The 15,708-nt window shown below is 44.5% G+C and overlaps 1 long non-coding RNA gene across 1 annotated transcript; it reads right to left on the minus strand.

Annotated features, from left to right (window-relative positions):
- Positions 1–6,916: 6,916 nt before the first annotated feature.
- On the minus strand, positions 6,917–8,729 carry LOC118104056. The gene is made up of 3 exons (XR_007032235.1): positions 8,674–8,729; positions 7,544–7,606; positions 6,917–7,397 (listed from the first exon to the last, which is right to left on the minus strand). It is a non-coding gene; the product is annotated as an uncharacterized LOC118104056 (long non-coding RNA).
- Between the last annotated feature and the right edge of the window lie 6,979 nt (positions 8,730–15,708).

Below are 15,708 nucleotides of genomic sequence, written 5' to 3' on the forward strand. Positions count from 1 at the left end.
TATCTGATCTGAGTTCTGTGTCGTGCCATCTGAGTGAAATACTCTGGGGGCACTGCTGAGAAATGCAGCCCAGAATGTGCAGCTACGCTCGTAAACATCTAGTCATGTGAACACTAAACAGCAAGTGCATCTCCAGCCTCATCTGTTTTATAATTATATCAGAACCATCCATCATTTCTAGTATTTGTGTTCTGCTGTTTTCACTGAGTTTCTTTACCATCTGCTCTCAGGTTGATGAATGACTCTTGGTACCTCCATTGATGATGCTGGTGTAGCACTTGTATCTGCCCTGGTCTGGTGGCCCGTCAGCCTGATCAGGCATTCCTCTGGAGATCTGCTCTTTGAGCTGCGATGTCCGGCCTCTGGCTTCGCTCTGGTGACTGGTCTCTGTCTCTGTAGTAGGAGTGGACACGAGTCTCTCCTGCCTCCACCATCCAGTGGATGACTGGGTCTGTACCAGGCTGAAAACTGCAGAGATAAGATGCAGCTCTCCGCTAAGCATGAGAGACCTCATCATCTGTGAACACACGGGTAAAAAAACAACCAGTTCAGGATCAACTGTGTTTGATAAGCTTCTTTTAAAGGCAATTAGAGCATTTGCTCTCAGACGGATTGTGAATGTAAATATCCTGATGGGACTGTCTGTCTGTTTGGCTGTTGACAGTTAACATGCAGTAGTTTTATCTGAAACTGCTTTCACAAAGACAACCTCCACCTGCCACGAGGCATTCGAATGTGTAAGTACATTTACTATCAAACCAATAGTATGGACTAAAAAGAGGCTCAGATTCCTCAAGCTGGAAAAGCTGTGCATTTAGAAAATTGACCTTGAGATTCAGCAAAATCTGAACATTCTTTGTGATGAGAAGAATTTAGGATCTGGAAATTTAGACGTAAAGAAAGATTAATTTTTTTAGAATTCCATGTTTGTGTGTGTATTGTTAAAGGGGACATAGCATGCCCATTTTACCACAAGTTGATATGGTTCCTTGGGGTCTTAATGAAATGTCTGTAACATACTTTGGTCAAAATACCACAAGGATCATTAAACAGCTCCTTTACCCTGTATAAAGCAGCCCTCCACAGGGTTTGTTTTGACTGCCTGTTCCTTTAAATGCTAATGAGCCAGCTCCCCCTCCTCTCCCTGTGATTTTAAACGATATAAATTACATATTTTATATGATATAAATTATCAAATAGCCATCCCATACTTTGTATTCCCCCTTCTGTTGTCCTGGGTTTAATTTTCCCAATCCACATAATTAAATGTCCCCCTCTCTGCCCCCCACTACAAGCACACAAGCAGACAGACAGAGAGAGAGAAAGAGAGGAGCTATGAAACCATCATTTACCCCCGAACCCCGACATTCAAGAATTTTAACCTTAGCGGAGAAAGCAGAGATCGCGGGCTGACACATGTACAGTCTATAGGGCTGACCAGCGGAGAAATACTCGTCCCGTGTGAACAGCCAGGCGGCACGTGCTGGAGAAGCGCTGCGCTGCCTCGCAGCTGCACTTCCGCGTCCGGAGTGTAACCCGGCGTAACTACTGTAACCAAGCGTAGCTACTGTACCGGGCGTACAGTAGCGCTGGGCCCTGCCCGGAAGTCTTCCCACACTGCTGGCTGTGTGGCGTTGACACAAATTCCAGCTCACCTTGCGGGAGAAGCGGCGGTCGCGCCCGAGCAACTGCTGCAGCCTCCCAGTCCCAGCGATCCGAACCGTGGTGAGATCGGCTGGCTGACCAGCGAATGCTCGTCCCGTGTGAACAGCCCGGGCGGCTGCGTGGCGGGAGGCGGCTGCGCCTCGCAGCCTCGCTGCCTCCCGAGTATAAGCACGGCGTAATGAGTGTGGGGGACAGGATGAGGTGGGGGGTGGGCCAAGGCCATGTGAGGAGACTTCCAGTGCCTTGTTACGACCACAAAACCCAGGAAGCTCAGTAGTCGCTCAAGCATGACGTTTCTGACTTAGAAGGAACCACCATAACAAAGCGCGCAAGTGTTTTTTTCCCAGAGTTTTTGGGTTGGTAGACATGAGCCAGATACCCACATTAACCTGTAGAAGCACTAACAAAGTGGAATTTGCATGCTATGTCCCCTTTAAGTAAGGGATTCATTTTTGCAACTGTTGGGACCTGGTATTTGTGAACTACAGTTCGGCCTACATGTTGTGTCAAAGTCTGACCACATGTTTCTTTGTTCTGGAGACAAACCAGAGTCTCCAGACCTCAGTCTCCCAGGCTGCTTCAACTTCACACCGAGGTGTTAAAACCCTCAACACAACTTTCAACCACTATTGGTCACTCTGGGCCCCATGACCCATGAGGTCACCAGGCCAATCTAAGCCAAGTTCCCCCTCTCTTCTGTCTCTTTCGACTCATCTCTTCTACTCAACTCTCCAAGAGGAGCTCACCTCTCTTTCTGCTCAACTTCCATGGAGGAGAGGTGCAGCTCTCCAACTCACCCAGCCAGGAAACCTCTGCCTCCCTACCCAAGCTCTGCAACCTTCAAGCAGGCCTGCCTGGAGCAGACTGCTGAAACCTTTCAAAAGGCAGCGGCGAGAATCCTGCCCTAAGAACTTCAGCACAAGAGCTGCATCGTACAGCAGAACACAACAACAGGAGCCACAAACCAACAGAGCCGACTTCACTGGACTTCAAACAGCACATCAACCTTTTTCCCTTTTCATGGACGGGTAACACAACTGGGCTTAATAATTATACTAGGCTAAGCAAAGACTGTTTATTCGATTCCGTGTGATGTTTATAAGTTTGATTTGTGTTGCTGTGATATTTTGGTTATAAGTAATTCGAAAGTTAAGGTTAGTTATGTTATGCTCTTCAGTCTTTCTCTGCAACGAGCTACTTTCTCTAACCTGGCACCAACACACACACACACGCCTACTCACATACACATCTTTATATAGTAAGTACACCTTTAGTAATTTGTGTTTTTATACTTTATTATCTTCATAAATGTTTTTCTGTAACAAATGTTTTCATTAATGTTGCATAAATGTGAATTTTGCCAACCTCTACACTGTCAAGAACTCTATATCCTTCAACTTTGCTAACTACCTATGTGATAATTTTGTTTATAGTTATTAATTGAATTATTAATCAGAGTTCCAAATTTGTAGTTAGTTCTTTCATGAGACTTAATCAATACATTGTCTGTCTTTTCCCTTCTTTTGAAGGGTGGTGCCCTGAGGTAACTTTAATCAATTAAAGTCATTATTTAATATTAATATTTTTAATATTATTATTAAATATTTCTTCTGATAACCAAATTTATTGAATGCCCAAAGGCACACCTTTTAATTGTGTCACGCTTAATGTATCATATGCACAACACAACCAATAACATTAGAGACACAATTTACAGATGATTGACATTAACCAGTCAATCGTCATCATATGGTAAAAAATCATGACATCATTATCAAGTGGAATAAAAATATAGATATAGAATATATAGAAATATAGAATCCAAAGTTAGCATCATCTGATTGGGTTATATACAACATGTGTTGTTTGATTCTGTGACAAATTAAAAACTAAAGCGTCATCACATGTTTCCTCTGGAACGTTTGTGGAACGTAGTCAATCTGGTTCTGCAAGATTCCAACACTTGGAACAAGAGAAGCTGTTTCCTCTCGACTTCGTCACAGATTAATTTCTTTACCATTAAAATTAATTTGGTAACTAAATCTTAATGTGATGATTTTTGTTTCTTTTTATACATTGGAAAATATAATGTTACAGCATCGTTAGTGTTTAGAGTGTCACAGAGACTAAGATTTATACACACACACACACACACACACACACACACACACACACACACACACACACACACACACACACACACACACACACACACACACACACACACACACACAACTCCAGTTCCAGTTCTGTTGGCAGATGAAGTTTCGATGAAGAATAAAAGAACCCAACATCTGGTGTCGAACTGTTTCACCTCCAGCTCGAGTGAGAACATGTGTTTCTCTATGTTGTTACTCAAACCTTCACAATCATTTTCTCCTGTTTCCTGCGCCCGTCTGATGGAAACCAACATGCCTCTTACAAAGTACTACGTTCAAACAGAACCTGTGATTTCTGAGTAAGATCAGACTTCACATGCCTGCTGTAAGTGAGAGTCCACATGTTGAGATCAACACAGCAGAGACTTGAACCCAGACATTTTCTGTCATTCTGTGAGAACTGAAAGTGGATTCAAGGAAGGAGAGACAGTGAAAACATGCAGACAAGCAGGTTTGAGGACATGAGACTGAGTCGTTTCTCCAGCAGCTGACGATCAAACTCTTAACTACAATCAGCTAATCAGTGATTGTACAGAGTAAAGGTCAAACTCACTCACAGGTTGACCCTTTCACAACTAAAGCAGATTTAGATGAGGTCTATTGGGAGAAATTGAATATAAAGTAATTATGTTTTCACGAGTGTGTAATGATTTAAATTGTATGAATTGTTTATGTCTTTACCCTTGAATGGGGTAAAGGGTGAGGTGAGGGGGATTCAGCTGCAACATGACAATTCAACACTAGATATCACTACATTCTACACACTGAACCTTTTCTGACTTCAAGAATAAAAAAAAAGATGTGAAATAAGATGAATCTACCAGTTTCTGGTTTATTAGGTAACTGAGCTGCCATTCTAATTCTATTAATCTGGTTATATTCAATATTTTTATATTATTAGCAACTCCAATGAAAACACCGAAACCAAACATTAGGTGTGTCTGAAAGGTATTTACAGTCGATGACGCGTTCCTTCATCGTCACGACAACACACAATGTTTCTTTATCTTCATTATTATGACTCAGCTTCTTAAAATAGTCCCTGAACTTTCTCACTGCTTCCTCCTTATTGTTTCATTCAAGCTACAGTGACCAGCGGTTGGACAAATGTCCTCGCTCTGTATAAGCGAGGAGACGACATATTCCTGTCTCGTCATTGTTTACTTTTAAAATCTCTGGAAAACGTCAATTCAAACGTTCAGAACTCAACATTCTCAAACTAAACAGATTCCTCAACTGTTATTTTGTCAAACACGGACCACATAGGAAAAGTTCATTCTATTGATTTCTTGCCTTCTCATTGTTTTCTTACCTTTATCACACAGTTCCCAGTGCTTTGGGGAGTAACTCTAGATTAGGTAGTTTTTACACTACTGGACTCTGTTTCGTCTGATTCTCATACTCTTAACAAACTGGAACCATTAAGACTGAGCAAATTAACTGTCAGCTGTTCCAGTTTGCATCGGCTGATGGACGTTCAGGCAGCTGTGCGGTTTACTATGAGAATGAGAAAACTTTAAAATGTGATGTTTCTCAGTGAAGTTCTGTTCCAACTAACGTTTTCTCTCCCCTGTGATTTCTGAGCCGATGTTAATTTACTCGTAGGCGTCAGAGATGATAAGAAGCAGAAACTGTCTGAAAATGTGTGTTTTTGTGTTTGTCAGAATCTATGAATATTAATAAATATCTAAACACAACTTTTTCTGAAAATGTCATTTTCACCCCTGGAGGCTTCAGGCTGTTCTGCACTCTGCACGAGGGTTTGGTTGCAGATAGTTGGTTGTGGTTTAAAAAACTCTTTCAGCAGATTAATGTGCAACATGAATTTACAATAAAATCTAACCTCTGAGGACTTTAACCTCGTGTAGTTAATATGTGTAGAAAAGACAACACACTCAGACAGTGATTAGTCTGTTTTAATAACGTCACATTAAATACGACAGAGGTTCAGTTCATGAAGCGCAGAGAGAAAGGTCGGCTGAGTCTGCTGTAGATTTCCGTCAGGAGTTGGAGGGTTTCTCTCAGTCTCCTTTGTTCAATATCAGTAATTTACAGTCATTCATCTTCTCGGCTCAGGATCCAGAGGGAGTTTGGCCTCAGAGTTTACCTGGACAGTGAAAGCGACAGCAACAAACAGAGGTCAGTCTTTAATGTTTCAGCCCTTTTGAAGTGGAAAAGTCCTTCACTGCTCCTCAAGGGAAAGATTTCACCACATGCTGAGGAAGAATCTGTGTCTCCAGCTGCTGACGCTCTGAACGAAGCTGGGATCAGGAATCTAACTGATCCATGGACCAGCTCACTGGGTTGAAGTAAACCTGTGTGAAGGTTTGGTGTCAAGTTGGACTTTAGGTCCTGTCTCCATTGCCCCCTGGTGGCCGGCTGTAGTATGGGTCATTTGGTTATTTCATGAGACGTAATGATTAACTGCTGGGGCAGCTCACAGTTGGTCGAGTGCCTGAAGCTGAGCAGGACCTCTCAAATCTGGCGGCTGCAACACAGACTCCTGTTCCAAACGACCTGGTACCTGAGATGTGTGGCTTCACATTTCTGGACAGTGGGAGGAAGTGGAGGCGGCTTTTTGTTCACAGTCTATTGGCCCAGTCCTGTCGGCGGCAAGAGGTTCAGTTTCTCCACAATACAAGGCCACATGTTATGGACAACCTGATCGTCATGGGCGCGATTGTCTCTCTATCATGAGCACTTAGCCCCCTATGGGAGCACGCCGCCCCCTATGGCGAAACCGCGCCGCCCCTACCGCTCATGTGTGGATTACATCTGGAGGATGTGGAGCATAACTTCCTGCGTATGAAAGCAATTACATCTCTGGCCTTGGCTTATCTTTCTGTAAGTGTGAATATGAATGTGATAGTTGATTGAATCCAACCTCTCGCCCAAAGTCATCTGTGATTGGCCGTTAAAGAATAATTAAGAGCTCAGCTGACGGCTGGATGAAAGTTAGACTTTGGTCTGAGCCGTCCTGACGGAGCTGAGTCCAACAAGAGGAACTATTTCGCTATTTTTAGCATTCAGTCTATTCTGTGACTCGTACGAACGGACGCTGGTCGCTACTTGTTGAATGACACCATGAACAAAAGAGAGGAGCGACTCTAATTATCTCGACATCACCGAACAAGAGTTAAATACTCCCCCGCCCTCTGAACAGGCCCTAGAGCGACTCCCTCATTCCACTTCGACAACATGCAGCTACAGGTCCTTTGCTCATTAATCGTTTCCCAGGCCCCTGGATGAAAACTTCATTAAGCTGGATTCAGCCTTTAGGTTTCTTCATAAATAAAAACCTCCTGCTACAGCAGATTCATGTCCGGGGCCACAAACCCTTCATGAAGACGTTTCGTTCAACACGTATTTAAATTAGAAGAATCCCCTTTTCAAAAAGTCATTTGAAAACGTGAAATAAAATGATAATCAGTTCCTCTTCAGTGTGTTGCAGTGCTTGTGTGTTTGTTAGTATGTAGTTAGTTGAGTTTGCAGGTTTTTCTCAGGTCTGGAGGCTCGACTGTCCGTTAGTGCTGCCGACGTGGAACGCCGTGCTCTCGTTCACGTGACTGTCTCCTGTCGAGTCGGAGAGAAAACACACCAATCAGAGAATTCATCGACAATAATCCATCGATGAGCGTTGACTTCAGAGACTTTGTTCAGTCTCTGCCTCCATCTAGTGTTGGATTGTGCACATTGTGTATGTGTTTCTGACGACCGACCTTTGACTGACTGCAGCTCTGTGACCTCTTCGGGGTCGTTCCTGTGCTTCCTCCCCGAGCCGCCTGCAAACACAGCAAAGAGACGTGTGAGGATGAAGAACGACATTTGAAAGCACCTGCACATTCAGCCACTGCGACTCCAAGTCACAGAAACACATCCAAACCTGACCCCCCTCTCGTCAATTCTTCTGATTTGCTTTTATCTCATCAAATCTCGTCTGCTTCTGCCTATCGGCTGCAGGTAAACTACATTTCCTACAATGCATCTGCCGTGAACGGAAAAACCCGGCGTGACCCGGATCTAATTCGTTGTAGCTGGATGGGCCGGGTGTGGGTGTGTACATTAGCAGAAGGTTTGGATAATCTGTGGATACTTGTTCCTCATTTTTTCCCCACAATTAATATCCAACATTGGAAGTAGAAAAAGATCACGAGTTTGTTTGTGTGTATGCAAAGAAAACTGCAGCTGAATATTGATATATTTGAATATGAACAATTAATGGAAGACTGGTGATTTAAAGCAGCCTGCACCAAACAATATGAATATGAGACAAAGAGAGTCTGAACTCGAGTTTATAATTCTTGGTCTGAAAACACACATTTTCCCCAGCTTTTAGCGTGTGACCTGGAAACTCCCAAACCTCCACCAAGGCCCAACAGGCTCCTTGTGAAACTACATGTAAAATCCTAGATCCAGACTTTATTTGGATCTCACCTCATAACCATCAGTTCCCAAATATGTCTCATCGTTCATCAAGATGAGTGAAAATCAAACTTTCTATCTCACAATGTGAAAGTGACAAAACTCCCTCCACACCAAAAGGTGCCGGGTTGTTCCCTGACCATCTTAAGTCTTCTGCCAAAACCCAAATTATTCAAACTATTTTGATTGTGTCCTGTGTATTTGTTGTGTTCTGTGTATTTCTTTGTGTTCTGTGTATATATATATATATATATTCTGTGTATATGTATAGCGCTGGTGGAACCACTTCCATACAGATCATTGGCGTGAACACAGATTTGGCTCCGACACACAGATGTTTGTATTTAGTTTGAGCAGTGGCGATCAGTGCAGTCAATGTTTTTGTACCTGTGTCTGTCTGTCCACATCCCCTGGGATCCGTCTTTACCTCTGAGCTTCAGGAGCGCTAACATGGCTGCCAGAGCCACGATGAGTCCCTTTATCACCAGGCCCAGAATCCACCAGTAAGGCGGCTCAGTCACAGTGTGTTCCGCTCCCAGCTGCACACAGGGAAAGACACGCTGTTTAAAAGATACAGTCAATAGAGGTCGAATTTAGTGATTTCTGCATCTTCTCACTTTTGTTATTTCATGAGCTACAGCAGCCTCATTAAGTGACAAAAGTTGAATTTATATATGAGCGACCAAACTGCTGATTCTGCATATTTTGTTATGCTATTTACAAAAAAAGCATTTTATATTAATGCTGACGATCGTTTGAAACTTGTTTTGTTTTTCTCTGTGCGTTTAAATGAATTTCGTGAGGATCAACTCAGACATTGTCCTCAAGAAAGCGACAGCAGAGATAGTGATTTAAAACGAAGCAATAATTATTCAGCAGGCGATATTTAGTTTTTCTAAATTGTGAGTTTAAATATGCAAATGAGTTTTGTTTGTTTTGTAAACTTCTGCTGGATGTTTTCATCTCTTTATTAACATTGTGAGATTAGTTGTGTTTCATCTCCTCTGTAATTAGGACTGTGGTGCCGACTGGTTGAATCTGAGGGAGAGTTGGGCCGTGGGGAAGTATCAACTCTCTGAGGACCTCACCGTCCGGAACCGTCGATGATGGCGTCGACACGGCTCCTGCGTGCGTGTTATGCGACGCAGGAGGGCCTGCAGGTGTAGCTGCCCGTGTGCTCCAGTGGCAGGGTCCCATGAGTCGCAGAGAGCCGTCCCGAGGCAGGACCCTGAAACCGTCCAGCTCCACGTGGCTGCTCCACGGCGCCGTGGCTGACCGCTGTGCCCTGACCGACTGTCGGCGGTGAGGATGTGGGAGGGTCCTGCCGCGGGAGAAGCTCCACTCCAGGGAGGTGATTCAGGTAGAAAGGGGGCGGAGCAGTTCGGTCGAATCCTCCCTTGAGTCCCTCTTATTTCTACCGGGAGGAAATGTTTCAACCGTTAAATAAAGATGGCCATGACAATGGCGCTCCCGAAGGGGAAACCAAAGCATCTGTATCGCCCCCTGGTGGCTGGCTGCAGTATGGGTGATAAACCCTGCAGTAAGTGGTTTCAACCAGCAGAGGTCACCTTGGTTCAACTCAAAACTGAATCCTAAATTCTTCCCACCTCTTTCTCTGAGTGAGGTAGTCCAGGCCGGACCCCCGTAGGGTGTGATGACTTTACAGATGTAGATGAGGTCAGGATGTCCGTTCAGCAGCCGGAGGCGACTGTCCACCGTGTACAGTCCCTGTGTGTTGGCCAGCATGCGGGTGACCGGGCGGAGGTCCTCGAAAGTGGGCGGTTCAGTCGCCCAGGTTACACGAGGAGGCGGGAAGACATTACGGACGCTGCACTTCATCTCCCTCATTAGCCTCAGCCTCGACAGCTCAGTCAGACCTCGGATCGTGCTGCACACACAGACACACACACATACACACACACACACACACACACACACACACACACACACACACACACACACACACACACACACACACACACACACACACACACTGTTCACATGTTTCCCAGCAGCCCCTGATGATAGACTCTAAATGCCAGGGCCCAATATAACCTGGCAGTGGGCGATGTCATTCTTCTGCAGTCAGATAACATGAGTATACACAGTACATGGTATGTAGTACCACTGACTGTGAGTAAAGATGGACGACATGACCGCTCCCAAAAGTGAAGCCGATCGCCCCCTGGTGGCTGGCTGCAGTACAGGTCATCAACCCAACCTCCTCCTTGTTAATTGACCAAACTAAAGATGTTTCTGTCGTTTCGGGTCGTTCTCATCTCACTGATGTTTGTTCAAGTGTTTCTGATCAGTTTGGTTGTAATTAGTTATTTGATGATATAAAAACAGGCTGAGACGTCATGATTGACAGCTGAGAAACAATCTCACTGGTTCATTCAAATGGTTCTGGAGCCTGGGCCAGACTGCGTAATACATAAATATATAGATATTCCTTATAGATAAAAATCAATTCATGGCTGTGAATAATGATGCTGGAGATCCAAGCGACCGCTGGCTGAAAATGTTCTGCAACAAAACCGAAAATACCAAGACTATGTGTTTGTTCGTCTCTGAATATTTATTGATTTATGGATTTGATTCGTAGTCACATTCGTACAGTTGATGTCAGTAGTTTCCTGCGTCAATAACAAGGTTTACAGTCGCCTCTCGTGTTTGGTCAAAGTTTGCGAGTTTCCAACTGGTTCCACCTTTTGTTGTGAACTTTCTCGACGACAGTGCTCCCTTCTTCTTCACCACCACCCGTCCACCTGCTTTGGCTTGTCACTGGCTCGGGCGTGAGGCGACAGAGCTCGTCCTCTGAGGTTCCTCCGTCTCTGGGTGTGCAGTTTATTTTGGCGTCTGTTCAGAAAGCCTGCCTCAGTGGCTCTCCCCTGCGTCTCTCACTGGTTCAGAAGTCAGGCGTTGGGCCAGAAGGTGTGCTTGTCTTGATTTCGCTGTGGATAAGTCATCCACATGTTTTATAGTGAGTGACAGTTTCTGTTGTATCATAACTTTGACAGCAGCACAGTCATTGTCTCACAAAATAACACAAACACAACAGGCCCAAATGTCCAATGTCTTCAGGACATGCGTCTCTCAGACACTTTCTGTCCCTTGTCTCTGCTGTGAACCTCCCATCATCAATTGTTTCCCAGCATGCTGCTGTTCCCAGAGGCCTGCTACAGTCTCCCCCTTGTGGTTGTTCTGAGGTGAGTGTGAGCGTGCAACAAGAATCTTCATCTACGTTTGTATAAAGCAGTCCTCAGGTCTGATTTTCTATATTAAATGGTAAAATATTCATAGAAACAGTTCCTCAGAGACTTAAAGATGCTCTGCTCTAGCCCGACTCTTCTTCATACTGTAAATGTCTCATTCACTTTTCTTCTGGTTGTTTCCATTCATATTCAAACGCTGATTTTGTTCCTTCTACACTGCACCAAGGGCAGAGATGTTCCACCTGTTTGTTTTGCAAAAGGAAGAAAAGCGGTGTATTCAGTGAAGTGGGGTGGAAGGATGTTTATTGAGCATTAAGCAGAGACAAGTAGAAACAGGACTTTTCTCTCTGAGATGTTTTTCTTCTCGTTACATCTGGTTTGTCACAGGGAAATGAGGTCCATGTGTTTGATCATGTTGAATATAAGAGCTTTGACTGGGATGTGCTGCTGTTATACTACAGCGCCTGTGGGTCAAAGTAGAAAAAGCCACCACCGCTCTGCACCTGATGCAGAAGTAGCTTGTCCCATTTTAGAGTCAGAGTTTTGATCTTTTGTGTCAAAGACAAAGTCGATTTTAAACTCAAAGTGATTTGATTGTGTTTAACTTTGTTGAACTAAATCAATTTGTAGTATAGTCGAACTTTCAAGCTCATAAGCAAACAGAATGTGGTTCTACACACATGGGAACAGACTGAAGGACAAGGTGGGGACAGAATAAAGGAAACTTAAACACATATATGTGACTCTTTATAGAGGTTATATATTCTGCTTGTGTTTGTGTATTTCAATAAACACATTGTTCATGTGAACAAACACAATCAGTAGCGAGGCCATCTAGTGGTGAAGTTACATATTACAACAACCTCCTCTGATTCCTCTGGAGCTCTGTCTCCTCTGCCTCCCAGCAACAAGGCAGTCAGAGCCGCTCTGCACAAGCTGCTGCTGTCCCAGCCTCTGGATCCTCAGGGCCACAGCTCAGCCTCTGTCCCACACCTGTCCTCTTCACCTCAGCTCAACAAGACCCCTCCCATCTGTTTGAGAGAAAGAAGACATCAGTGTTACAGAGACTCACTTCATCAGCTGTGAGTCGGTGATGCTTACACATCCAGTAGAAGAGCAGCAGGGACTTCAGTCCTGTTCCGGAGAGGTGGAGCAACTTCCTCTGCTTCATGTTCACGTGTTGGAATGAACACGCTAAAGAGCCTCACGTGTGTTTCCTCTGCATGTCAAAGTGCAGAGTGGACACCTGAGAGGTGGATTTACTGCTGTTACAGGTGAAGACATGTTTCACTGTGTGTTGATGAACATCTGCTTCTGACAAACTAGGACCAGATGAGACAGATGGACCTCAGCAGAGGTTCTGCTGTATAAGAGCTCACCAGTTACCATGGTGATGAGGGAGAGGCTTCAGTCCCACTGATCTCAGAGCTGTGACAAGATCCACCTGATCAGTTCTTCACTGATGAAGTGAGAGAACAAACTGTCTCAGATCAGATGAAGACAACAGCGTCTGTTCCTCGTGTGAGCTGTCAGCTGTGGTCCAGCTTCATTTCCTGTTCACATGAAAACAACAACAACTGTCGTCTTCATGTCAACTCAATCAAATGATCCCAAGCAGCTTGTGGCTCGTCTGATTGGCCTGACTGTTGTCTCTCTGTGTCTCTGTCCAATCTGAGCGTCTGTCCTCTGTTATTCCTCTACAGCTTCACTGAGGAAACACTGAGGCCTGAACTTCTGAAGACACTTCCAGCATGTCCAGGAATCTTTCTGAGATCGCTCAACTGAACCTGACAGACACAGTCAGGCTAAGTGAGTCACATGGCAGCTGGTTATCAACTCGTTAAGTTAACTCAGGTTTTCCTCATCGAGAGATCTGAGCGTGCACATAAAAGGGGCGGGGTTTACTGTGTATGACCAATCACAGACATGGACAGTTTGACTGACAGCAGAGCCTCATGACTCACAACCAGGGATCAAATTGTTCGATAATAAATCAGAGGAGAACAAACACATGATCCAGAATAAAGAAACTCAGTCACAGCTGCTAAATGCAGGAAGAACAGCTGAGGTGAAACATCTGGGATCGTGTCAATGTGTGAGTTACAGCGCCCCCTGGTATCATTTTGGTAAAAATATATTACGTACGACATAATAGCGTGTGAAACGAAATAAATAACTTCGAGACCCTTAGAGATCTGAATCTATTGTTTACTAACAAGGCAGTGGAGAACACACACTGTCTCACTGTCTCTGAGGACACACACACTGACTCTGAGGACACTGTCTCACTGTCTCTGAGACACACCTGTCTCTCTCACTGTCTGAGGACACACACTGTCTCACTGTCTCTGAGGACACACACTGTCTCTGAGGACACACACTGTCTCACTGTCTCTCTGAGGACACACCTGTCTCTAGGGAACACACGCATCTCACCCAGCTCTGAGGACACACACTGTCTCACTGACCCTGAGGACAAACACTGTCTCACTGTCTCTGAGGACACACACTGACTCTGAGGACACACACTGTCTCCCCTGTCTCTGAGGACACACACTGTATGAGGACACACACTGTCTCTGAGGACACACACTGTCTCTGGACACACTCTGTCTCTGAGGACACACTGCGGTCTCACTGTCTCTGAGGACACACTGTAGTGGACACCTCGACATCACTCCTCAATCGACCCCATGGACCTATCTTCAGGAAGCTGACTGAGTGCATCCTGGTGTTTTGGTGACAGGATGAGTCTGGAGAGATTGAGATGTTCTGGTTGAGTTAGAGATCAACTGAACCAACCCAGGCGTTGATTTAAACTTCCTTATCCGTCCCTTTGGAGGTGTGCACCACACAACAGTGGAGAGTCACTGTGGTCAGTGGCCGGAGCTTCGATCGCGGGTTGATCTCAGCAACCTGGAGCAGGTTGGCCGTTCATCAGAAGTTACCATGGTGATTTATCTCATTAGAAGTGGACAGGCTTCGTAGGACTGAAAAAACTAAAGCTGAAGTTAACCTGATAACCACAATCCTGCTTGGTAACACAGACCCTGGATCTGTGATACTGACTGTGTTTAGTAACATACTGATGGCGCAGCGTGGACTGACTCCAACCATCTACTGACCTCAGAGTCTCAGTGGACAGGTTGGACTCTGCTGTAGATCAAGCAGCTCCTTCCTCCCTGAGTCCTGCAGGTTATTTCATTACTCAGATCAGTTCTCTCAGATGAGAGGTTTGACCTCAGAGCTGAAGCCAGAAAGACAGCTGATCTCTGACAGACTGCAGTGATCCAACCTGGATAAAGAATAAAACTTGCTGTAAGTTTAACTGAGTCCATGTGAAAATAACAGACACATATTCATGTAGCACAGACTCATAACATGGAAGATAAATATGAGAATCAGACATGTGGACTAAAAACGGAAGTCCTGATTCAGTACAAATAGATTATTTGGACCCGGTCTCTATCCTGCAGATCAGTTTAAATCAGAACTAAACTCAGTGTTTTAACAGTAGCTGAATATTTAAAATGTCACAGATTCATTAATGAATTGATTCGTTATGTGTGAAGAGGAATTATGTTAAATTTGAATTAAATGAGATAAATTGTGTATAAATGCTGTTTTATAGATATGAGATCTACAAAGAGTCAGTCAGTGGGCAACCCCAGTCTCAATCGACAGGTTGGACTCTGTAAAGAAAACCACACAGCTCCTTCACTCCTGAGTCCTGCAGGTCGTTGTCACTCAGATTCAGTTCTCTCAGATGAGAGGGAGTTTTGACCTCAGAGCTGAAGCCAGAGAAGAACAGCTGATCTCTGACAGACTGCAGCCTCAACCTGAATGAGATAAAAAAACTTAACTGTAAATTAAACTGAGTTCATGTGTGAAAATAAAGGACAACTTTGACTAAACATCACTGTCTCTGTTTTCCAGACTGCAGAAGTCTGAGTCAAGTTGTTCTGGACATTTTCTGGAACTTTTCCTGCAGCCTCCTAATAAAGTTTTCTGAGTGAGTCCATGAGAATAGAGCAGGTGAATGTCCAGAGGATTCACCCAGAGAGCGAGTGGGCTGTTGTGAGGTTTCTAACACGTGACAGGACGTGAAACTGGAAGAACACAAATATCTCAGGATGAAGAAGAGGAGCGTTACGTAGAAGGCAGAGAGCGTCAACTTAGGAACACGAGGGAGATTCCAGATCTTTTGGTGATGAGGCCGACACTTGGTGTGGATGAAGCTGTGAAAA

This window comes from Hippoglossus stenolepis, chromosome 19 (assembly GCF_022539355.2).
Source record: "Hippoglossus stenolepis isolate QCI-W04-F060 chromosome 19, HSTE1.2, whole genome shotgun sequence".
NCBI lineage: Eukaryota > Metazoa > Chordata > Actinopteri > Pleuronectiformes > Pleuronectidae > Hippoglossus > Hippoglossus stenolepis.